A 25,851-nucleotide genomic window follows, 5' to 3' on the forward strand; every position below is an offset into this window, starting at 1 on the left:
AGCAAATTGCTGCAAGGTTAATGTTGCATTTTGTGATACATCTACTTGTCAATTAACCTGATAATACCGGTATATTCTCTTGAACGTTTTTCAAATATTCGAGGGGAAAGCACGGAAGTGTTTCAGCAGGTTTTCGCTCCTGTTCCGTGTACTATTGGTTTTCCGAATGATCGCTAGATATTGCGAAAAACATTTTCAGTTTTTCTGAGCTATTTTTGAAGGCTGAACGTGCTTAAAAAGCGATCTTATAAAAGAGTTATTCATTTACTGTAGCCATTGCTGAACTCGAAGCTGAGCGAAGCCGTGTGTAACGATTCATTTCGGTCTGCATCCTGGGCATCTGACGTCAACAGCTAGATTCTGGCCAATGAGTGTCCATTCTCGAGTCACATGGTGTGATAAAGAGAGCGAGTATGCTTATGGAAGTAAGCATCAGCTGAAGGTACACCGATCGTAGAGATCCGCAAGTCCTGTTGGGAAGAGCAAATATCAAGAATTTTTTCGGCTTTCTAAAATACGAAGAGAATCTGTGGGAGAATTTGTCTGCGCAGGTAGGAATTTTTCCCACTCCTTAGAAAAATAATTCAATTTATTTTTGTGAATGCGTTTTAGTGAATTTCGCTTGACAGGAGCAACAGGCAGCCATCCCGTCTTTGACTCCGTTACGAAAACGGCCCATACATCGAATAATTGCATAAATTAAAAGCCAAAATAAATGTAAGCGTTAAATAAAGAAAAAACATTATTGATTAAAGCTTTTTCTAACAGAAGGTTTTGCAAATAAATTAAATACGAATTTTTTATTTCAAAATATATTTTACTAAAGTTCGAAAAGACATGCAGCATGTACTAATTTTAACCAATGGTTATATTCAAAAGTACTTGTTTGAATAAATATGCTTAAACTAATAGCAGTTTTAGTTATAGAAATTTAAATAAAAGTTTTTTTTTTTTTATTTATTTATTTCATGTAAACGTCTTCCTGAACTGTTTTTTAAAAAAATAAGGGAAAACTTATAGCATTATTATCAAGTAAATTTTATTTTAAATTATTTTGCGACTCTTATTTTTCATAAATTTTTATACGATCTTTAAAGAAATATTTTTTCGGTAGATCGTATTTTAAAATGAGAAAGGTAACTTAAACGGTTATTACATCATACAAATTCTTTTATTCTACACAAAACTTTATATATTAAGGAAATCCGTTATCAAAATGAGTTTAGCAATCTACCTGCCAAAAAGGGAAAAAAGCGAAAATTAACCAGACTGTGTGTGACACGAATTCTTTACGTTCAAACTTTGTAATCTACAACTCGTAACATCGTAACATTATTACTAGTATTGTAACTTTATTGAAAACCTTGTAACATTATTACTAGTATTGTAACTTTATTGAAAACCTTGTAACATTATTACTAGTATTGTAACTTTACTGAAAACCTTGTAACATTATTCAAGCTTTGTTGGCCTTTTTCAAATTAAGGTGCTCTCTAGATTTCAGATGATAAAGAAACGGTCGATTTTCTTCAGGGGTAAATCTTCTGAAGAGGAAAAATTCGATTGTTAGGTAGAAAGATAGCACTGTTTGTTTCTCGAAATGTACTGAGACTTTTTATTTCAAATTAAGAACCCAAGAACGGACTAAATTTGCCACATCAAGCCAAATAAAAGCCCATTTTAGAGTTCATTTACTTTTCTTTGAAGGAAAAATAACAGAGAAAGAGAAAATTTGTTCATTTCTTTCTGTAATAATAAGAATCGAATCAAGTCTACTTTTCATATTTAACTTCAGGTAATCACAAACTAAAACTGGAAACAAGCGCTTGTTTCAGGATATGTCACGACTTACATGAACATTCTGCGCGCTTTGCGATGTTTACGGAGAGAATTATAAATTTTATAAAGCTAGGAGAGCTCAGATGTTTTCAGTCGTTCCTTTTCGTTGCATGTTAGGTTCAACTCAATTCTTAAATTATATCATACGACTCCTAAGCTGCTCTTTTTCAGCTCCATTAGTTAACAAAACATTCGCTGTAATTTTTTTCTTTCATTGAATTTCTGTTGTAATTACAGATTTCGTTTCTATTATATGCATTATAATTCATCAAAATGTAAGATAATATCAGTAAGCATTTATAGCAGATTTAGACGTATTTCTTGTAGAATGGTTAATCAAGAATGAGATTACTTGACAGCCTAGCTACAAATTTGGTTTTGAAAGGGAGAGTACCTTTTCATTTCATCTCCTGGTCGTGCCCTCGTTTTCGCAAAATCGCAGTTTTTACACATACTTTACAGCAGGTTTAAATTCTGGTTAATCGCGAACTGTAAACAAGATTACGCCAGTGACAGCAGTATTTCCCGTATAGATATGCTGAATGAGATAGACATAAACGTCTATAGTTTCAGGACCTTTGGTGATGCAGCAGATTTAGTTCATGTCTTCATGGAAGTATGGTATCCGTGGAAAGAAAGTTTCCAGTTATAAATATCAAACAATCTTAAGAGAAATTCGGATTTAAATGTGGAATCAATAAACATCACGCTAACTGTAAACATATGACATATAATGTGATATATTTATGACAAATAGAGAAGGATCAAAGTATTTTGAGTTTGTAAAATACGCACGGTAGGAACCTGAAGATTCGCAGTCTTTTGCACTTAAATATACGTACTTCTACATAGCTTCTGTGAAGAATTATCATCATATCAACATTTTATACAGCAGAGAGTGTTTTAAGTGTTGTATTCTTAAGAAATTCTTCTTGTCCCGTTTATAACTGGTAAAAATAAGTTCACTTCATTTATTATGTACATAAAAAAGGCACTAGTTATGAAAAAGATAGAAATTTTTTTCATACTATGCACTTTAACAAAAAAATTAGGAAACATGCTTGGGAAAAAGCTTAGCTTTCATTTTCGGAATTTTCATTATATGAGCTTTGCGAGATTTTAGGTTTCAGGAGTTATATATTTAAAAATTTAAAGAAAATTAATAATTAGGTATTGTAGTTATGAAAGCTTTCAGAATATTTGTCTAAACGTTAAATATTGTAAAATTTATAATGATTCTTTGCTATATTTACCTAACAAATTTTGTTTGAATCAATAGATCTATTAAAAAACTGAAGCTAAAAATAATTCAGATACAGCAACGACGATTAAAAAAAGTAAATCTTTATCCCAGCTCACGTTCAATCAGCTTTTGAATATACTCTCTGTTACCAGTTTCGCAGAGACTCTTTCAATACCTTACCTTTTTTAAAATCATATATTTGAAAACTAATAAAGATTTCTGCATATGCACTTTATCGTAAATTTAAATTCTAGCATGTATTTCACGTTATAATATATTTCATGTATGTATAATGGAAACTTTTTCAAATTTCCCCTACACAAAATGTTTAGTTTCATTTACCTAAATTCTGTCATGTCGTTTCACGAATTAAAAAGACTTTTGTCTCTTATATTACATCATATTTCGAAAATCTACCACTCCAGGTAGCATTGTCTAATATTAATTTAATGCTAAGTACATATGTAAAACAAAAGTTTCTAGAAATCCCATGAAAAATATTAAGAGGAAAGAAATTATTGAAATATTTTAACTTGTATTTTATTACTTTGCATTCTGCTACAAACATAGATATTATAATTGTAAGAATACAGTCATTATATGGAATATTATTTCAACATCAAGCATAACCAGTATTTAATCTAATACCATAAAATCACTTTCCTTTAACAGACGCATACACATTCTGTATTTACTTTGAAATTTGGTAGTTCTTGGTAAATCTTCCTTTTGCTTGAATTCATCCTTAGTACTTACCATTACCATTATATTCACATTATCTCTAAACAGAAAAAACTGTACATAAGTTCTATGATACCTGTAGTTCGCGTCGTACAATCTCAAAATGAGTGAAAGCGGATGCGCATGTGATGCGGAATTTAGAAATGGAAATTAATGCCAAATTTTTTGGTTGGTATAACTGCTTCTTTAATGAACTGAACGTACTTTAAGAATAAAGGAATGAATGTTTCCAGAATAAATCTTTTTCAAAGTCTGATCATTTGAATGACTCAACCAGGAAAATATTCATCCATTCATTCTATTCCAGTTATAAGTTACTTATAAAATCAAGAAAACTTACGGCATAAAAGCAGATAAACTACGTGGAATTATGCCCAAAGCCTTATAAAAATCTTCTACCACATTGTCTGATATGATAAGAATTTTAATGAGGCCATTTATCATAATAATCAGATTAAAAGATTTTAACATCGATAATCGTTTACAAGACAAATAATTAAATTTTGTAATCCAATTATTTTTAGTCAAAGCACTACAAAGCAATTCTTGACCTACCTATAATAATACCATATAAAGCAATACCTATACCATGTAAAGCAATTCGTTGCATACCTGTGTTAAGTATTTGGGTACTTACGTATTATCGCAACCAGGTTGGCGCTATTTGTAAGTTTGAGTAAAAAAGTATGAATAGAAAGAAAATGTATATTTATTAATTACAGATAATTTTTAATACAGTTTTTTATATTATTTTGTTTTAAAATATAAAATAGCAATTAAACCCTTCCGGTTTCGAATTTGAATAAGTTGCAGAATTATTTTTTCGGCGGAAATCTTTTGGTTATTGCTTTTAGCACCGATTGAAAACCGTATTCGCCATAACCATGTACACGTCGACTTATTTTTACTTAAAAAAACATCCCAGAATTGCACAAAAATGGCATTGCGCACACTCTTGACTTAATCCATGTACACTGCTATTTTCTCATAAATTACAAAAATTTGCACGGAAATGCAGGAAAATTTTGTGAATCTCCACATGCTCTTTTTACAAAACTACGTATAACACGTAGGGTTGCCGTAAGTAAGGTCGCCAAATTATGCGAATTTTGGCCTGGTTGCGTTAATACGTAAGTACCAGTATTTGCCTGTATGCTTCATGTAATATAACATATTATTGAACAGTAAAACCGAAAACCTGTCATTTTCCGAAAATAAAGTTGCCGCTTGCAGAACTTAATAAAAATATTGTATTTACTGTGTATCAATATTAAAAAGGTCTTAATTTATATTTGGAAATTAACTATATTTGGGAACATAACGCTTCAGTTTACTCCAACTGGATTTCTAACTCTTAACATTTCATTCTAAGATAAGACTTCGGTTCTTATTACCTTCCTATCGAAACATATGATCATTCCTTTGAGTAATATCATCTTGAGCAATCTTCTGCTTTACTAATAATAATATCTGTATATGAAAGAAGTTCTTCTAAAGCCGTTTTTCTCTCGAATTTAGATTAATATATACTAAGTGGTTCGTGATGTCCTAAGTGGAGGCTCACACATTGTGATTCCTAGACGTTCTTCTGGTTTTGATCAGTCTAAATTTAAAACCTTTGTTAAATCATTGCAATTCGTTTTTTTTAATTCGCTAAAACATGCTAAATTCCCATTAATGTTTGGAACAGATTTTAAATTTTTTTCGAAATTCATAAAGCTTTCTGCTTCTTCCTAAGCCATTTGATATATACTTTTTCCCACTGTCTCATTTTAATAAAGTTACTGTTTCAGCGTCGCAAGGCTATCGCCTTTTTGCTTTAAGTACAAAATAAACGAAACTCAGTAAGTAAGACAAAAATTAAAATTACACTTTTATTAAATTAAAGCTGCTTCGTATAGCCAATAAAGAATTCACAATATTCTTAAATGAATAGAATTTACACAATGAAGTTTTTCTTAATTATGAATATCTGTAAACAGCCCTAACTAATCATACATCCCACCAAAACTAACCATCAAATAGGAAGCTATCACACGAAGTCCTGCATCAAGTCAGTGTAGTATCAGTTCATTAATAGGACATGCCAAAGCACGGGCAACAGAACTCTACCTGGAATGAATTATTAAAGCAATTTGAAATCCTTATTAGTCACAGTTAACTCTTCTTTTATACAACTGTTTGCTTACCTCATCTAGTAGTCTGTCAAGCCTAATCTTCTGGAATGAGGTCTTGTGCACGTGAAATCAGAAGACTCAAAATGTAGTAAATTTTAAAATAATTTTTTGATATAAATTGCTTCTCATGTCTTAAATAAATATTTTTTAGATCTTCTCCCTTATTCTCCAACGCACGTAAAATAATAGTTCGTCTGAGAACTCTTTTAAATCGCTGTTTATTAATATACAATAACAGGAATAATAAAATACGTTGAAAGCAAGCTTCAAGAAATACACATCTATTTACTGCAAAGAATGTGTTAGTATTCATTGCTAAATTATTTCTATAACAAACACGATTTATTTCTAAAAAACCTATTGTTGTCAGACATATGGGTTTAGGTACTTACGTATTAACGCACCCACCTTGAAGCAATTCGGCGATTTTTTACAGATGAAAAATTAACAATTACCTATTAGGTGCAAGCTGGTGATTTTCGAAACTTTTCTTTAAAGAATTCCCACACTATCGATATTTATTGCAAGTTGGCAAACATTATCAGCTTATGAATAGAAAACATACTTTAGCAATTTAAAATATAGATTTTAATTATTAAATAAGAATTACATGATACACTGAAAAATAAGGAACTACTCTTATATGCGCCCTCAGGTCGCCAAATTTCTCATCAATCATTTTTGGTGAGAAACTCCTCGCCTAAATTGTTATCAGTATCCAATATTACTACCTAAATTGTTTGCCTACATTTCGAATTTTAAGCTTAAACTTTCTCCAAAAACGCGGTTTTCGCACATACAAAAACCACGTTTTGAAGGCATAATTTAAGCTAAAAATCCAAAACAAAAAATTTAGGTATCAAAAACGTAAAGTTTCTAACTAAAAATGTTTTACAATAATCCATGTATTAACTTCAAAAACATCTACAAATTGCACATTCTAGGCGGCGAAGGAATCTACGAACTACGCACACCTTGCTTCAATAAAATTACATAACAACAATAAATTTCAAAGAATACCATGTACACAGCATTCTGTTTAAACTTTGAAAAAATCTACGAATTGCACAATCTAGGCATTGCGCACAAATCAACCAAATAAACTAAACTAAATTAGAAACAGTTCAAAAAAACAACAATTCATAGTAAAAAACAATGAACATAATATTCTACAAAATAAAAACTGTAAAATAAAATGCACTTACCATAATGCATTCTTCAATAAAATTTCGCCAGTCACACGTCTCTGAACAAAAGTGCCATGATTTTGCTATATCACATGTCTTTCTGAGATTCAAAATTTCGAAAGTAACGATAAAAACTTCCTCCACAGTTAACTTACTACACCAAAACCACAATCCAAATCTTAAACTCCGCTGACAGCCACATACTTTATCAGCAACCATTTAACTACAAATCCACACAAGAAGTATCAGAAACGCTCTTCTTCGGCCGAGTTCTCATAGCAGCTCCGCATTTCGGACTCCGTTTTAAAAGTCCCACAGAAATTCCAAAAATACACTTCAATTCTCATAAACACACCCGTGAACAAAAGACTCGTTAACAACTCAAACATCGTACCTTTTAATACTAAATTTACTTTCCACACAATCTAAAATACGCGACTGAAATCTTGCCATCCCGTCTATCATTGCAACATAGGTCATTTCAAAACACGCACGACGCGAACCAACGAGCAAATTGAACCACTCCAGCAAAAGATTTTTCAACGTCAACAGGGTTACCATACAACACGCAATCGCTCCAAAAACTAGCGCAGAACACATATCACCACATTTGGTGAAATTAGGGTGCATATGAGAGTAGAGCCAAATATAAAAACACATTCGTCTTCAATTCTTTATGTAATTTGTTTGCTCTGTTCTTCTCCACCAGTACATAGCGGTCTGTTATCGCTCAAAAAAGGTCCGAAAATTGCAGAGACGCGGCATCATGCAAACCTCAGCAACACTAACTATCTACCAAACGTATATTCTGGTAATTCCCTCTAAAGGTTTTGCTACAGAATTGCGTATTCCTGCAGATATTTAACAGCACTTTCTTCCATTGCTAACAAATTCCACAAGCTCGTATTTTAAAATTAAATTTAAGGGCAAAATATCACGATTTGCTTGTAAAAAGCGTTGGAACTTAAAATGCAACAAATTGCTTGACTGAAAGATCGTTATGAGCATGGTTGTCTAAAAGGTGGTTATGCACATGGTTGCCAGAGTTTGGCCCATTTTGAAAATTTGGCGTCTTCTGCTAAGGTTTTTCCGATAACACGTAAGTACCAAAATTTATTACGGAAGAACTTCTTAATCCTATTTTGCTGATATTTATAAACACAAATTTGAATCCAATTTGTTTTAAAAATATGTCTCTTCCCGTTTGAGCTATTTTATATTGATGATAATTTTACTCTTTCTGATGGCGTAAAATAACAAGTTTGAAGCCAGTGCAAAAAAGAGACAATTTAGTTTTAAGAAAATATTTACCTTTTACGAAATAAACAGCGCATTCAACCGCAAAATGTATAAAATAAATAATTTCTTGCGAATAACGCCGACATACTCAGAATAAATGATCCTTTAAAATAGGATTATTTAAGACTATTTTCCTTATGTGTAACGTAAAACGAAATCGTTTTAGTTAGAGAATCTTCCTTCCAAAGCATTTTACCGTAATAAGCTATCTTATCGTCCTTAAAACCTCTGTGCTAACATTAAGCTTTGTCCAAACAATACTTTTTTTTTCCATTTTCAACATTTAAGAAAATAAAAACTAAATATTGACGGTGAAAGCGAGGAATGCTTTTAACGTTTGGTCATGATAACAGTAGCTTCGTCGAGTTAAGTTAAAATCCATTTTCTAAGAAATTTCTTTTCCTATTTATCTTAGAAGATATTATCCTATTTATCCTTTTCCTATTTTTCTCAGGAAATTTGAAAGTTTTTTAGATACTATAGAGGTAGTTGATACTACAGTTTGAAATGAGTTACATTTGCATGCGATATCATTTTTTGGGTAATTTGCAATATTTACTGTTTGTTCTCAATAAACTTTCTTCTAATTCAAAAGGGGGCATATTTTCAAATTAACACTCTTATATATTAATCAATACTGTGATCTATATTTATCTATATGATCTGTATTTTTTCGCCTGTATCTATGATCTATCTGTGATCTGTATTTTTTCGTCCTTTTTAAATTTTAGTTAATTTCAAATTTAAATATGCATCATGTGTAATATATAGTAAATAATGTCCAAAACCTCTCAGACTGAATTCAGTAAAAATTTAAGGATATTAATTTGAAGCTAAAGAATCATTGACTGCTGTAGCAGATGTAAATTTTCCAATAAAAGCGAGGAAGATGGAAGTAGAGTGGTAGCAATTTGGGTTGTGTAGTAAAATAAACCGCGCAAATTTTCCGAAAAGTTAGCGCCAAATTTTGCTCATTTACATTGTTGTTATTTTCTAGGCCGCTCCATATTATTTGATATCTGATAATGTTCTCTCAAAAAACTACAGGTTCAAACTGCAAGTTCACTTTCTTTTCCGGTTTTTGTGCTCTTCCGAAATTCTTTCTATAATTTAAAAAAGAACGTGAGACTCATTTTGAAACATGAAAAGTTATTAATCTCATTTCGTCTAAAAATGAAAATTAGACGAAGCGAAATTATCTAATATGCGTAAGAGGTAAATTGTGTGTAAGTGCGTACTGCCTATTTGGCAGATATTCAAATAGGTACTAAGACAGACTGTCAACTTAGGTGACAGATTGGTAGCTTGTTTTGTCTGCGGACGCCGAAGTGGTGGATTCAAGTTATAGATCCCTCAGGAAGTCAGCTGGACAATCGATCACTAAAGGAAATGAATAATGTTGTGATGAATATTTACTATTTGCGATGACCTGAGTTTGTTTTGTTTCCATGTCCAGATACAGAATTTATTCTGTTGTTATACTTACTCCAGCTTAGTCATGGTTACGTAGATAATATAATTGCTGTCTGCTTTTTAGAAAATTTTCATTACCGTAATTTTTCCCCCACGAGCCATTATAGGCGTTGACCACTACTAAGGTCTCAAGCGGCGGTCATTTTATTATGGAGTCACCTAAAAAATGGGCCACCGTTTCTTCCTATTAATGGACAGACAATATTTGTATCCGTGCCTTCTCCAAAATTCGAACCCGGGTCTTTCGCCCCGGCAGTCAGAGTCACTAACCACTTAGCCCTCTGGGCGGTTTACTGTAAAAATAGTCAAACCCGAAAACGAACAGTTTTTAATTATTTCTCTTTAGATGTCTCTTAAATGTAGCAGAAAATCACAGGGATACTAAAGATTTGCAATGTAGCATCCGAGAGTTCAGTATCATGTTATTTAAAATATAAAAAGAAAAGTAAAATTTTATTCTTTGAGAAGACCTGCCGAGAAAGGTAAGTGATGGCCAGGTAACAGGATCTCTTTGCGCGTAATTATATTATCAGGGTGTCATTAATATTTTAACGAAGAAGCACTTGTTAAACAATGAAATTATTGTAGATTATAATAATTGTTGAAGATAAAAATAAAACCCTTTTCTTAAATTACCTGCAATTTTGTTTTTAAGCTGGGTTTCAATGATCCAATCCAGAAATTAGTTATGGAATTAAATACCTTATAAGGTATTTCTCCCGCCTTCCTAGCGTGCCGTAGGAGTTCTGAAGGCTGGGCCGGTACTCCAGAGTTCCGCGGTTCGATTCCCGGCGAAGGCGATTGCTCATTTTTCATTTCTTTTGCTTGCAAAAAAATCCTAATATCTCTACAGTGGCGCCGAACTAAAAGTGTGTTGGATGAGGATTCTCCACACCCAGGATTTGGCGATTGGGTCCCCTAAAAACCCCAGTCGCCCTTTAAAAGGGGGAATGTATAAGGTATTTCTCCCGCCTTCCTAGCGTGCCTTCGTGGTGTAGTGGTTCTGCACGCTGGGTCGGTATTCCGGAGGTCCGTGATTCGATTCCCGGCGAAGGCGTTGCTAATTTTTCATTTCTTCTGCCTCCAAAAATTACCTAATAACCTCATAGTTGAACTTTCATTGCATCCTATACACAAGAAGCTAAACAGATTTTCAGCTTTTGGAACAAGGCAATAAGGCAGATCTCAAGCACCATAGATGAGAAAAGAATCCCATCGCAGAGTTTAACAAGATCTGAAATGGATATCTTTGGCATGCAAAGAATTTCTAACTAATGCAGCTGAAGTTGAGAAACAAGACAAAAGAACAAGACAAATGAAAAAATAGCACTTTTCGGCTGTGCAGAATCCATCTTTAAGTTAAAATGACAAAGAACTGTCACCGACCTTTTACAGCCATGAGAATGTCGCAACGCCATTGTTTTAGCTATTGGACTTTGAGAACTAAGTCAGTCATCACCGATGAAAAATGAAACCTGAAAGAATTTCCATGTTTCATGCATCTGAGAGGATGTGTCATATCGTAAATAATTTTCAGGGAAAAACAGGAATATAAAATTTAAAACATCGTAGTAATGGGATAAAATCGCTCGCATTTAGATGAGACTCAAAATGAGTTTTAGAGCTTGCATTACCGGTAGTCATGCATTCAAATTGTTTCTGAAAATTCTCTGATTGCATAATGAAAAACTGAATTTTTCCTTTTGCAATAATGGAAAGTTTAAAACGCATTTTTTGCGTGAAGAGGTAGTATGAATGTTGTGCTAGCGGTCCTATTAGATTATCTAACCTTATTTAAATATTGGAAATTGCCATATTTAAAATATTACTGTATTTCTTCCCCATCAATTTAAAGTGGAATTTTATTGACTGTTGCGCAATATTCCATTTAGGCAACCTCTTCCCTTCCTCTACAAGAACATTATTGTTAGCGAATTCTGTTTAAATTTTAATTTGCGTGCTTAATGGCCGAGCACTTACTTGTTAGGCATTGGATAGGAATGATGCACTGGATAAGCATTGGATAGGAATGATGCGTGCTTAATGGCCGAGCATTTACTTGTTAAGCATTGGATAGGAATGATTACTTGTTAAGCATTGGATGAATACTATCAGTGATTTATCCGTCTCATCACTGAAAACTTTCCCAAAGGTGCACCATAGTGCGATCGACTGGTATTACATCCTCAAGAACGGGAGATAGACCACTGCAAACATCTGTCACTTTTCCGAGTTTCGAACTCGATCCCAATAATACAAAAGCAGTCACAATTAACCTTATACATTTGCGCATATATCTACATTTGAGAAATCCAGTTCCATACACGCACTTCAGAGGTTAAATAAAATTTGTAAAGAATATTAAATGTCACTTAATTATTATTTATCCAAAATTAATACAAAAGAAGAACATTAGTCTGAATGTTTCGAGGCATGAGTTAATTGGTTTAGATATGAAGTCATTTAGCTCAATGAAAAGGCTGGAAAAGAAAAGGAATGGGCTCGTCATAATGAAACAGCTGGATAAAGGATTAAATATTGTGCAGCCCTAATTATCCGGTTCTTTGTTATCGAACGTGCCCTTATTTTAAGCCTCCTTTTAGCTATTTAGCGATGCGAGGCGCGCCTATTTGAGCTACCCTTTCTTCTGTTTATTCTTGTACTTAAACAGTAATTCGTCTTACAAATTATGGTAATGATTTTCATTATATGAGAACAGGAAAAATAAAAGAGAAAAGAACCGTCCTTTAGTTCAGCGAAAAGTTCAAGAAGTTATGAAATTATTTTCCTTAAAACTATAGTTGCAGGGCAATTAGTTATAAAACGAAGCCTGCCAATTATTACGAATTTATTTTTCTGAAAATTATAGCTCATAGACAATCATATATAGGCTATCAATTTAAAAGGATTTCGATATTAGTAACAAATTAGATTATTGAATCCGCTCTTGTTTAAGGATTTTGGCCTATTATTATAAGATCACTTAACACTGTAGTTCGATGAATGGGCTGATTGCTTGAGAGTTTTCGTGGTCTTTTCTCATGTGTAATATGAATACAAACCAGTTTCTCTTAGAAATTCTTCCACGAAGGCATCTCTACCTTTAGGCAGATAGTCCTCATGGGCTTTGTCGAAATCAATAAATCTGTTACCTTAATTGCTAAAAGAGTTTCCTTCAGTGAGCATCAACCTTTATTAGATTATTGGACTAACAATTTGCATTCTCCATTTACAACGACGGCGAATAATGGGAACTACTTTTCAAAAGCAACCCATTTTTTCTTTAAGGTATTTCTTGTTTTATAGCCCAGAAGGGCTATTCATTTCGTTTTGGCATTCTACGTTGAAAACTTTAAAAGGCTGTATCACTTTTCAAATTGTTGCAACCAAATATTATCGCCCTGTGTTATATTTAAAGAAATCAAATAGTGAAAAATCTGCATAAATGTATGTATGTTTCTTGCATTGTGATAAAGCAACTAGAGCGATCAAATTTTGAATAACTTAATCCTCTACCCAAATATGGGCATCTGGAAGCCCTAATTTGGAATTTGACTTTAGTTTTATTACCTATTTTATATTTTGTAAACGAATTTTTGATTAACAAACTCAACGATTTCAAAGCGAGGAATAACAACACTGTACGAAAAATCAAAAAACAGACAAAAACAAAACAAAAAAAAAAAACTTATCTCCAGCGCGCGAGACTATTTGTCGGAAATTCTAAAGATGTGCTATTTTTAAAATTATTTTGCGATACTGCTGTTGAATTTAATTTTTATGGTTTAAGCGCGGGAGAGCATGATATTTAATAAATAAAGGTTATATGTACCATTCTTCATGTGTAGTGGATTGTCAGGTGACTTGCGATTACCTTAGTTGAACTTCCAATATCTTCAGAGTCATAATGTTGACCGAATCTCTTTACTGGCCTTCAATATCACGCTGGCTGAGGAACGGCGTCAGAACACGACAAACCTCTAGCTTCAGAGCGGATCTCAAAGAAACTCAGTGACGTTGGAACTCCAATAATTCCCATCATCCTTGAAGCTCCAAACGTACGTTTAAAAACTCTTAACGCATTTGCGTCTGCGCTGCTGCTCGGCTGAACGACTAGAAATACAATTTGCGTAACAACAAACAACGATAACACACAAAACGTTATTTGGAGTGATATAAAATCTGAAAACTTTCTTTTTGTGTGTGTGTGTGCGTGTATGTGAGCTTACATTACATCATGTCAAGGCCGACGGCAGAGCCACTGTAACACGTGCGACAGCAGGAAGTGTACGGCTGAATTCACGAACTTAAAAATGTTTAGAAATTAGAGAAGAACCGAACGTAATACACGGGACAACGAATAAAATATTTTTTGGTAACACACTTTATGGAGTCTGGCTTTAATTTATTAAGGTTAGTTTATTTTGATGTGCCACTGTGAGTCGCCAATATGTAAAGAATGTATTCTTAACAACTTGTGCGAATCACAGATATCATTTACATTATCTCATACCTTAATACTATTTTTCTTCATCTAATCATACTATAAGAACTCAGTTGTGACTACAGTGATCACAGCAATCTGTTGATAAAACATTGTAGAGTCTTCTAGTGTGTTTTGGGAACATAAACTCGTAAACCCTACTGAAGACGAAGTAGTGAATTCTCGCTAGGTCTTGAAAGAACAGATTAATGCAGGAGAAGGTTATAATAACCTTTTTATTTTAACTAAGCGGAACAGAAATGCGCTTACCCGGTGCTCACAATTTAACCATCACGTGTGACTAAGTAACTTGAACAGAAAATAATATGTACAATCAGAATAAATTAAAGTTTAACTACACGACTGGCTAATTAAAGTTTAATTACACTTATCTAAACCGCTTAATCGGCTGCACGCAGCAAAGCCGAGCCTAGAATATCAATATAATCTAAGGAAAGTGGCTAACACCCAACTATTCAGCTACAAAGTTACCAAATCAACCATGCGGCATTAATTCAGAACTAACTCTCCTGCTACGAACTCTTAAAACTGCTGCTTAAATAATGTTTCCAACTCATTTAAATTTGCATATACGTCATTAAATTTACATTCTGGCAGGAAAATGAAATCAGAAGGGAAAGGAAAGTTTCTTAAATTAAAAATAATTGGTTAGAATAAAATCAGGTTTTTACAATATCTATTGATTAATTCCTAGTGAATGCTAATATTGTTCTAAACACAGAGAATCCATTAAAATAGTTTATTCAACAGTAAAAAAAAACACAATATCAAGCAATAATTTGAGTAAAATTCCGTGATGCAAGTAAAGATAGAAATTTTCATTTTTAACGAAATGCATAAAATTTAATCCATCAAACATAGCCCAGTTCTAAGTTTAATGTTCTTACTTAGGTCTAAAAGGTGTGGCAACTTTGAGTTTTCAATTTATTAAATCTATATATATATGTGAATCTGTTCATCTTAAAATGCGCAGTTATAAAAAAATGAACTACTAAAATGCTATAGGTAAGCAAATAAAAATATGTTTGTTATAATTTATTATAACAAATAATAAGGATATTTAGTCAAGCAGTGATATTTGACGATTTCCAGAATCTCAAAATGCTGTTTTCCAAGTCCTCAGATGATCTATTCTCAGAACGAAAATATATAATAATAAGCAATTAGATAACACATAATCTTAATCTACGTGTGTTTCACTCATTTATATCTTATTTATTAGCTATGATGAGCAACATACTTGTTTTCAGTCGGTGTTTTTTCCACATTTTTATTGCAAAATATATCCATCACTTAGTGGTTAGGAACATTGAGCACTTGTGGTTCGACTCAAGTTCGATTCCCGGCGAACGGATTGCCTTTAAGACCATTTTCTAGTTTTCTCCACCTGTAATACGAATACGAGCCAATTTTCTCTAGAAATTCCGCCTCGAAGGCATCTTTCCCCTTAAACAAATAATCTCCATTTGTTTTATCATATTCAAGTAAAAAAAACATGCAAGAATTATATATTCTTTTTATAAATAATAATTACTAACTTAATAAGTCTGAAAAGTAAGAAATAAATATAAGGTTTTAAAAGTTACAGATTCAGCAGAGTTACAGAAATCATCTTTCTATGGGAACAAGCTCCATGCTGTAAGATCGCGCAGTGAAAACGATACATGTTTCATGTGATAATCAGTATGTTGCTTATGTGTTAAACGCATAGTCAGGTGAAATATCGTCAAGAAATTAGTAAAGTAATATATTTTACAACAATGAAGTATACCTAAATGACTGGAAACTGCAAAAATCTATAGTTTGCGTACCGAAAATTAATCAACTATAGTAACAGTAATAGTAACTATAGTAATTTTCTTTTGTGTAAACGTATATAAGTAATAATAATAATAATAATAAGCTATGAAATCAATAAATCGGGAGATCAAGGTGGCCAAGGGACAGGTCCACCACAGCCAATCCATCGCACCCTTAAAATGGCATTCAGGTAATTGTGAACATCTGTGCTGAAGAGGGCTGGCGCCCCATCATGCTGGAACCACATTCGTTTACAAATGGAGATAGCAACATCTTGCAGCAGTTTTAGTAACTCCTGTTCCATAAAAATAAGTTAACGTTGGCTATTGAAACGCTGGGGCAGTAGTATTAAAAATTCGTGGACGATACCCACGGACACATTCGTACTGTTACGGTTTTTCTTTTCTGACACCAGTTGTTACGTTATTTTCTTCGTTCACGTTCGTACGGGGTTCGTGTGGATTTGGAGTGAATAAAGACGACACTTGATGAAGTATCGAAACACACTTTATTGGCCAGTACTGTCAGGACAGCTCCAAAACACGTTTTACAGTCGTCGATTAACTACTATAAACACGCTGACACGATCAGCGACACAGCCTTCAGGTTATCAGGCTATCACGGTGGAGACAGCTTCCTGTAAAGCACCCGACTCTGCTTTCCGGAGTACAGCTCCCGACTCTGCTTTCCGGAGTACAGCTCCCGACTCTGCTTTCCGGAGTACAGCTCCCGACTCTGCTTGGCCGTTCTCGGAACTCCACGTACTCTCGAGACTCTCCAAGCTACAACTCGCGATGCACTCGACGACACACTCGCACAGCTCCCGACTTTTCGGTTCAGTCGTTCCCAGAGCTCAACACGCTCTCTCGACGATGCACTAACCGCGATATACTACGAGACTCTTGCGGTGCACTCGACGACCCAGTCGGCACTCGCTGCCCGGCTGTCAACTCGATCCACTCTGCAGGGACTGACTCGCTAGACGAGACACACACTCGATGAGAGACCCACACTCTCGATACTAACTGACTACGGACCAGCAATATTTATATAGCTTTCGGCCTGTGTTCGAGAACATTCTGGGATAAACCGGTAAGAATTCGTTCCAGAAGGTTCTCCAACCGTCCATTATATATCGCCAGTTTTGTCGCCAAATGGGCGATTTCTCGACAAATGTAGCAACTCTGCCCTCCTTACTATTATATGGCAACCCTAAAACTGCTTTGCGGGCAAGCCCTCTTACCGCGCCTGTACATTTCGTAACAGTACTGATTCGTAACTGAGACGCGTGTGGTCGAGTTGCGTTTGGATTCTCAGTTGCCCACACATGAGAAATGTTCGCATTAAATACACTATCGCCTCATCTATAAATAGCACATGAGCTATGAAGTTCGGCTGCAATGCAGGTTACTGCAAATGCCGTTGGCAGAAATTCAGGCGCAGAAGATATATATATAAAAAAAGGACAGTTCTATATCTCTTCTACTGGGCCGATTGACGAAATTCAACTGACGTTTTTCATGTCTCGAAAGCACGACTTAGTATATGTACTAGATTTATACACTTTTAAAGAAAAAAACGACGCACCGAGAAGATATAAAGCAAATTGGACACAAATTGATATGCATACAGGTTTCGACGGATAATGCAAAATTTTACATTTTCGCTGCCAATGAATGAACAGTTGTCGCTACAGCGCATCTGATCTGCGCGACTGGGAGGATATTTAAGAGGAGAAATTACGATTCCAGGTCATAAATTTTTCGCGAATTTCATTCCGTGTACTCTGGTAGACAGTAACTATGCCTCGCATACAGGTGCGCAGATGTCAGAATTTGAGAGAGGTCGTGTAGTTGGACTCAAAGAAGCCGGTTGGTCTTATTGGCGAATAGCTCGACATTTGAGCAGGAGCGATGCCACTATTAGACGATGTTGGCAGGAATGGGTGAACCATGGCCGCACACAGCGTCAAGAAGGAAGCGGTAGGCCTAGAGAAACCACAGAACGTGAAAAACGAGCAATTGTCAAAGCGGCTCTCACAGCCCCAGATGCATCACTATCATCGACTGTACGTGCAAATTGTGCTTCAGTGACCGCAAGGACCATTCACAGACGGCTCACAGAAAGGGGGCTGAGGTCACGGCGCCCCTTGCGCCGACTACCATTGACCTCTGTACAACGTCAAGCCCGTTTGCAGTGGTGTCGGGCTCATTCGCACTGGAATGTCACTCATTGGAGTAGAATAGTCTTCAGTGATGAGTCCAGCTTTGAATTGAGCCCCGATGATCAGCGAAGGCGAGTCTGGAGACGCCCTGGACAGCGGTGTGATACCAACCTGACTGTTTTCCTGCAGACAGGCCGATAACCAGAAGTGATGGTCTGGGGTTCCATTCCATTTCATAGTAGGACCCCTTTGGTTGTCATCCGTCGCGACCTTACAGCACAGCGGTACGTCGACGAAGTTCTAAAGCCTCTGTGTTGCCCTTCAAGTCACGCCACTCTGGACTTACATTTCAGCAAGATAATGCCCGCCCCCACACTGCACATGTTTCTACTGCTTGCCTTAGTGCTTGCCGAACATTACCTTGGCCAGCAAGGTCGCCGGATCTCTCTCCTATTGAGCATGTTTGAAGCATTATGGGCAGGGCCCTCCAACCAGCTCGGGATGTTGACGATTTAACGCTCCAATTGGACAGAATTTGGCACGATATCCCTCAGGAGGACATCCGTAACCTCTATCAATCGATGCCAAGACAAATAACTGCTTGCATAAGGGCTAGAGGTGGACAAACGCTTTACTGACTTTTTCACTTTGTAAAGCTCTATCACTTCAATAAATCATCCAATTTTTCTCAAACTGTAATCATTTGTTTTTCTGTACATGTACATCACTTTTACCAATTTTCGTCCCATAACATGTCAATTTTTTCCATATTTCGATCCTACGACTCAAATTATGCTAAACTGGCAAGTTTTGTAAAAGTCGCAGGAGTACGTTTTTAAAAATTAGTTCTCAAAATTTTATTCCTCAATGTTAATTGCATTTGATATATATTTGCATTTGATATATGAGTACGTTTTTAAAAATTAGTTCTCAAAATTTTATTCCTCAATGTTAATTGCATTTGATATATATTTGCATTTGATATATGAGTACGTTTTTAAAAATTAGTTCTCAAAATTTTATTCCTCAATGTTAATTGCATTTGATATATATTTGCATTTGATATATGAGTACGTTTTTAAAAATTAGTTCTCAAAATTTTATTCCTCAATGTTAATTGCATTTGATATATATTTGTTAATATCTCTTTTTTATTAAATTTACTTGATTCTTTCTTTCAGAATTCGAAATTTAGGTTTAATCCAAATATAATTCGCCCATTTTTTATTATTTATTTAAAAAATTTTTATTTTTAAATATTGTTTTAATTTTTCGAAAAGATTTTTTTATTATAACCTATAAAATGTTTAACATCGTCTTAAAGCAGATGTATTTCTAAGCATATCTGCAAAAAATTAGAGATTTTTATTCAAAATTTCCTAAGATATACGTGAATTTACATTTTGGAGCATTTCAAAAATTAGCGTATTTAATATAAACGATAATAACGAAAATGTCGTTTACGCACTGTGTTAAAATTATTTGAAAGAAATAACGATAGACCTTTTTTCATCTCGTGCAACAATGAAGAAAAAGGAAAGTAAGTAGGTTACAATAAATTAAGAATTTCGCTAAATGAATTACTCTTGGCGCAAACTGAAAAGAGTTCGCCAAGATAAATTTTAAATTTCTCACGAAAAATTACAAAATTTAATATTTAGGCATAATTTGAGTCATAGAATCGAAATATGGAAAAAAATTGATATGTTACTTCAGAAAAAGTCCGATTTTGTGTCAAAATACCTATGTTAGAATTATACTATATATAAGTCTAATATACTCGTATATCCCAAGTGGTGCTTTCGAGACATGAAAAATGCAATTTGAACTTCGTCAATCAGCCCAGTAGAACGGGAGATACAGAACTGTCCCCCCCTTTTTTTTTTTTCACAGTACATGTAATAATGCATGTGCATGTCTACAGTGATGGGAGATTATTACATGCGAGTTTTGCATGTAATAATCTCCCATCATTGACTCAGCACAATTGCAAATGGTGTTTTTCCCTACTGAAATACACATCTATTTCCCTTTATAGGCAATAGTGTTCTTTTATGCAAATTATTAATATGCAAATGTGATTCGTGACGCATTCTGAAGCAAAATCTTTTTAAATGAATGATAAAAGTTCCTGTGGGTTTAAGTTGTATTTATGACTAAATAAATGGATTGCGACCTGGGTTTCTACGTGAATAATTATTCGTGTCTTTGTTCTGTACCTCCCTGCAAGATTGTACCATGAATTGGGAATCATCCTGTATGACAAACAGAAACGTCGATTAAAATCAATAATAAATTAAATAAAATGAAACAAAGTGATAAATTTTAATTTATTAAAATTATAAAATATAATTAAAACTTAGCTTAGATTTTTGAATAGTCGTAAAATTAAGCTATCAAATTGCTGCATTTATAAATATACTTTTAGATTAAAAATTAGAGTCTGTTTATTTATCACAAATGTTTTGCTCGATCTCATGCCTTGGCTAATTTTGTTCTTTTAAACTGATTCTTTAATTTAAAACTTTCTTATTTGGTTTTAAATTAAAGAATTTAGAAAACTTACAATTTGAATTAAATTAGATCTATTTTGAGGGTAATCAAATATAGGTCCCTCTATTTCAGGAGCAGAAAAAAAAATTTGTTCGCCAAAGAAAATTGTACTCTTTTTGGTGGGGAGAGGGATAAAATTTTTCGATAAATGATGATTTACGTACTTATGATCGCCCTCGAAATAAGTAAAGTTTTATTGAAAATCGATGAAAATCTAAGGTGGATTTTTTCGCCTAATTTTAAATTTTACATTTGCGAGTTTTGTTTGTAACTTGAAGTTTTAATGTTATCTCTTCACTAAACTGGAGATATTTTTACAATAACTTATCAAAACGATTACTACTTCTAATAAAATAATCTAATATACTCTATTATTATCACTTCTGAGAACTTCACGTGATATACAATTTCATCTGATATTAAATTCATCAAACAGCAAAGGATGAAGCACCGAAGTTCATACAAAATAGAATTCGATATTTTTTTAATTATTATAATTTTTTTATTTATTACTTGCTCCGCCATTTGGCACTATACGGAAAGGGTGGGATATCCCCTGAAGAGCTTTCTAAGGGAAACTGGCTCATGCCTACTTTACACATGGTTAAAAACCACGGAAACGATCATGCAACCAGCTCGGACTTTGATCTCCGAACTGAATTACTCATACTCAGCGGATTTTCCCGCTTGGTCGCTGGGGTAACAGAATTCAGGGTTTGACATCAGGATTTGGCCGCTGAGGGAACAGAATTCAGTGTCTGACAGCAGGATTTACAATTTCTGCCTGAGACGAACTAAATTTTCAACACTGTAAGAAGCATTAGTATTTATTTAAGTAATTGATTGCATTGATTGGTATTAAGCTCTGAAATTTCATTTCCTCGTTCTCATCCGCCTTTGCCTTACCCAATGAATTTATTCATTGAAAGATAAGTATAATTTCAACAACTAAGATATGTATCTTATTAACTACAGCAATTTTTTTCCCTCCCTTTCCGAAGCAGACATTCACGCAGGTAATTGACGTCTTTCTCTTCTAATAGCTTCTTCCTAATTTCTTTCAAGCTTTGATTTCTTTCTTGGGAAAAGGAACAAACGGAAGAAAAGATCTCTTCGGCTTCTTCGTTTCTATCACGTTTTCGCATTAAGAGCTGTTATAATTATCCAATTCTCCAAAGCTAGTACAGTCTTTAGAGATATAAATGTATAGAAGTGCGATGGATTTTGGATGGGTAGTTTCTGATATGTAAAAGAGGCACATAAATATATAGATGCTTAAGTATTAGATGATCAGATATTCGAATTACATTTTTCAAAGACTCTAAAAGGAAAAAGAAGTATTTGGAATAAAATGCAGCGTTTTTTCACTCGTTTAATGAACAATGAAAGACTACATAATAACAATTAGGTTCAAATGTTCTATTAATTTTGGAACATTTTCAATTATAAAATTCAAAATCGGCATACACATTGTATACCCTAATCAGTTTTTTGTGTCCTATGCATTATGTTCTTTGACGTTGAGTTGGAGAAAAAATTAATACATTTTGAGAGACAAATGATACGATATCCATCTTGCAAAAACAAACTATTTTCATCAGTGATTCGACTAATTTTACGAAACTAAAGCTCAGATTGGCGGGAGTCTCTCTTTTGTATTAGCATTAAATTTTTATTATTTTCCTTCTGTTAAACATCTTTATATAATTATCTGGAAGGGAACTTTTGTTCAAATATGCAAAAATAAAAATAACCATACACAACTTTATAAAGTATTTCTCCCGCTTTCTTGGCATGCCTTCGTGGTGTGGTGGTCTACACGGTGGATGCGTATTCCAGAGGTCCATGGTTCGATTCCCAGCGAAGGCGTTGTTAATTTTTCATCTTGCCTGCTTCCAAAAATATGCTAATGTCTCTACAGTGGCGCCCGAACTAAAAAGGTGGTGGATGATGATTCTCCACACCCAGGATTTGGCAATTGGGTTCCCTAAAATCCCAGTCGTCCTTTCAAAGAAGGAGTATATAAGGTATTTCTCCCGCCTTCGAGGTGTGGTGGTCTGCACACTGGGCGCGTAATCCAAAGGTCCGCGGTTCGATTTCCGGTGAAGGCGTTGTACAATTTTCATTTCTCTTGCTTCCAAAAAAAAATCCTGATGTCTCTACAGTGACGCCCGAACTAAAAGGGTGGTTGGATGATGATTCTCCTCAGCCAGGATTTGGCAACTGGGTCCCCTAAAACCCCAGTCGCCCTTTAAAATGGGTAGTATATAAGGTATATCTCCACCCTTCTTGGCATGCCTTCGTGGTGGGGTGGTCTGCCCGCTTATTCCAGAGGTTCGTGGTTCGATTCCCGGCGAAGGCGTTGCTAATTTTTCATCTCTCCTGCTTCCAAAAAATACCTAATATCTCTACATTTTTTAAAATTTTATTTTAAATTAATCTTAAAAATAGTGTCAAAATATTAAATGTCTTTGCAAAACTTTTGTTCAGAAAGATATGTAGAAAATGTTCAATATTTTTGTCGTTCACCTAAAAGCTTCTCAAATTATCATAACATGTGAATATAATAGCAACAATTTTTGTTTGAAAACATTAGTTCAAATTATGTAATTTATAAGGGTATAACGTCTTGTATGTTTGGTTATCATAAACTGAGCTCGACGAGACTGTTTAGTGAATAATCACTAAGTCTTCAAAGTACTACAAAGTTAGGAGAAGGATGTAAAGGACACTTTATTAACTCGAATAAAATTCATAGCCGGTACCAACTCATGCTTAGAAAAGCCAACGCTTTTAACTTAACTCAAAAGGTAATGAATAACTTAAAATCCATCTTGCAAAAACAAACTATGATATTTGAAGTATTGAAGTATTGATATTTGAAGTATTGAAGTATTGATACTTGAAGTATAGCCTAACGGCTTCACAAGTTAAGTATCGCGCAAGCTGACTCTGACTCGAAATTCAGCGTAAACAAGTCTACTGGCAAGAATAGCTCAGCGCAACAGAATTCTAATTGCTAGATATTTAAAGTTAACAACGGTGCCTTCAAGCAAACAGAACACGATTAGACTTCGCCTTCCACAACCTTCAGTTAAACACTAAAATATTTCTACCCCATTTAAATACAAGCGCGCTAGTCAATTTGCATGCTGTTAAGGAAGTGTGATAAAAAAAATTTTAAAAATTTAAATTAAATCGGATTTTCGAGTTACGCGGAGTTTAGAAGCTCTACTGAGTAGTTACAAATCCTTGTATAATTATAAGGTTTGGTAAAGGGAAAGTTATGAATTTTCCATCTCCAAAGACTTAATTTCCTGCTGCTGAAATTTATTGTTTATGTTACAGCATAAACAATAATTAACAAAATAATAAATAAACAAATAATTTTCACACTGTATGTAATATATGCTGTTTCTCATAAAATAAACTAAGGTACTTCTCATTTTTAAAACTCAGAAATTTATGCATTGGTCACAAAGCAACGATAATATTTTGGTAATAGTTTATGATGATGATCATCATATGATAATTTGGTATCATATGATTTGGTACATATGATGATTTGGTATCATAGTTTATGATGATGATTATGTTTTAGTGATAATGGGTATGATGTTTCGAGGTAGTTAAGCCTAATTAATGAATTTCCATAATTCCTTCAACATTTTCATAGCGTACAATATTATATTCATTTTCATAACATATTTCTGATAATATTATTGAATTAAAAATTCCTACTCTACCTGTCAAGTACTTTTACACTTTCTTTACGATATTTCATTGCTTCTTGTTAGCAACTGCAACATACCTACAGGCATTTGGTATGGGACTCTTTGTGCTATATGAGATTTAAAGTATTATAACACCAAAACTCACCACAGAACTAAAAATAAAAGATCACTGATAAATTATTATAACAACGCGATATACACTAGTATTAATTTTATGTAGACATGATATAATTTTACTTTTTTTTTACGTTTTCCTTACCGCTAATTAATAAAAATCCTTGGGATCGAATTCGCTGGCTCAGTATTATGCTCTGATTATCTCGGCTCTGGGTCATAAAATACACGGATCCGATTCCTATTGCCCAAAAGGGTAACCTATGCCGTCCCTGAGGGTAATGGCGTATGCCATCTGAGTAGGTTTCACAGACAGACAGCAGTATGCTGCTCACCTTTCCTGCTCTCCGTACCTCCGGGAGTGGTGACCCAGAGAAGCCAGCTTAGATGACGGATACATTAAGTTCAACTTTTAAAATAATTTGAGCTGAGATTTTAAAAGACAGCCGCCTGAGGATCGAAAAATCAGGGGCAACGGTGCGGCAAGCGAGTGATTCTATTCCTCCCCCCTTAGAGAAGCTTTTGATAAGATAACCCACATACGGAGGCAAGGGGTCAGTCCGTTTAGTGCTCTAATCGTGTAACACAATAAAAAAATGACTAAATACATAATAAAATATGATTTACCGTTAATCGCACATGTAAAAAAAAAAATTCGCAAGTATTTGTGGTCTTATATTTTGCCATCTTTGAACTTTTTATACTAGGTTTGGGTTACATGTGTTGTATTAAACAATAATATAAATTATTATCTGAATACAGTTTCTGCTTTCGTGATTTGCTAGTATTTTAAAGGCTTTTAATGTTTGTTTAGCTTGTTTTATCTGCTAGAGTTTTCGAATTTTTTCCGTTATTGTGCAACATGCGCCAGACAACTTTTTCGTTGATTTGGTATATTTGATTAAGGCATAGCACGCTAGTTATTTCTGCCTAAGTGGAGGGCTGCCTTCGAGGAGGATTTTCTTAGAGAAACTGTCTCGTATTCATCTTACACATGGGGAAAATCAAGAAAGCATCATGCAG

At 34.2% G+C, this 25,851-nt stretch overlaps 1 protein-coding gene across 1 annotated transcript in view; it reads left to right on the plus strand.

The window, feature by feature from the left end:
* The first annotated feature begins 414 nt into the window (after window positions 1-414).
* LOC118184027 (uncharacterized) overlaps window positions 415-25,851 on the plus strand; it is a 145,331-nt gene continuing 119,894 nt past the window's right edge. Inside the window, exon 1 of the mRNA XM_035353658.2 lies at window positions 415-551. The gene's annotated coding sequence lies outside the window, so the exon portion shown is untranslated. The remainder of the gene's footprint in view (window positions 552-25,851) is intronic.

Source organism: Stegodyphus dumicola, chromosome X2, assembly GCF_044657685.1.
Source record: "Stegodyphus dumicola isolate Sdum_Otavi_A_Nest chromosome X2, ASM4465768v1".
NCBI lineage: Eukaryota > Metazoa > Arthropoda > Arachnida > Araneae > Eresidae > Stegodyphus > Stegodyphus dumicola.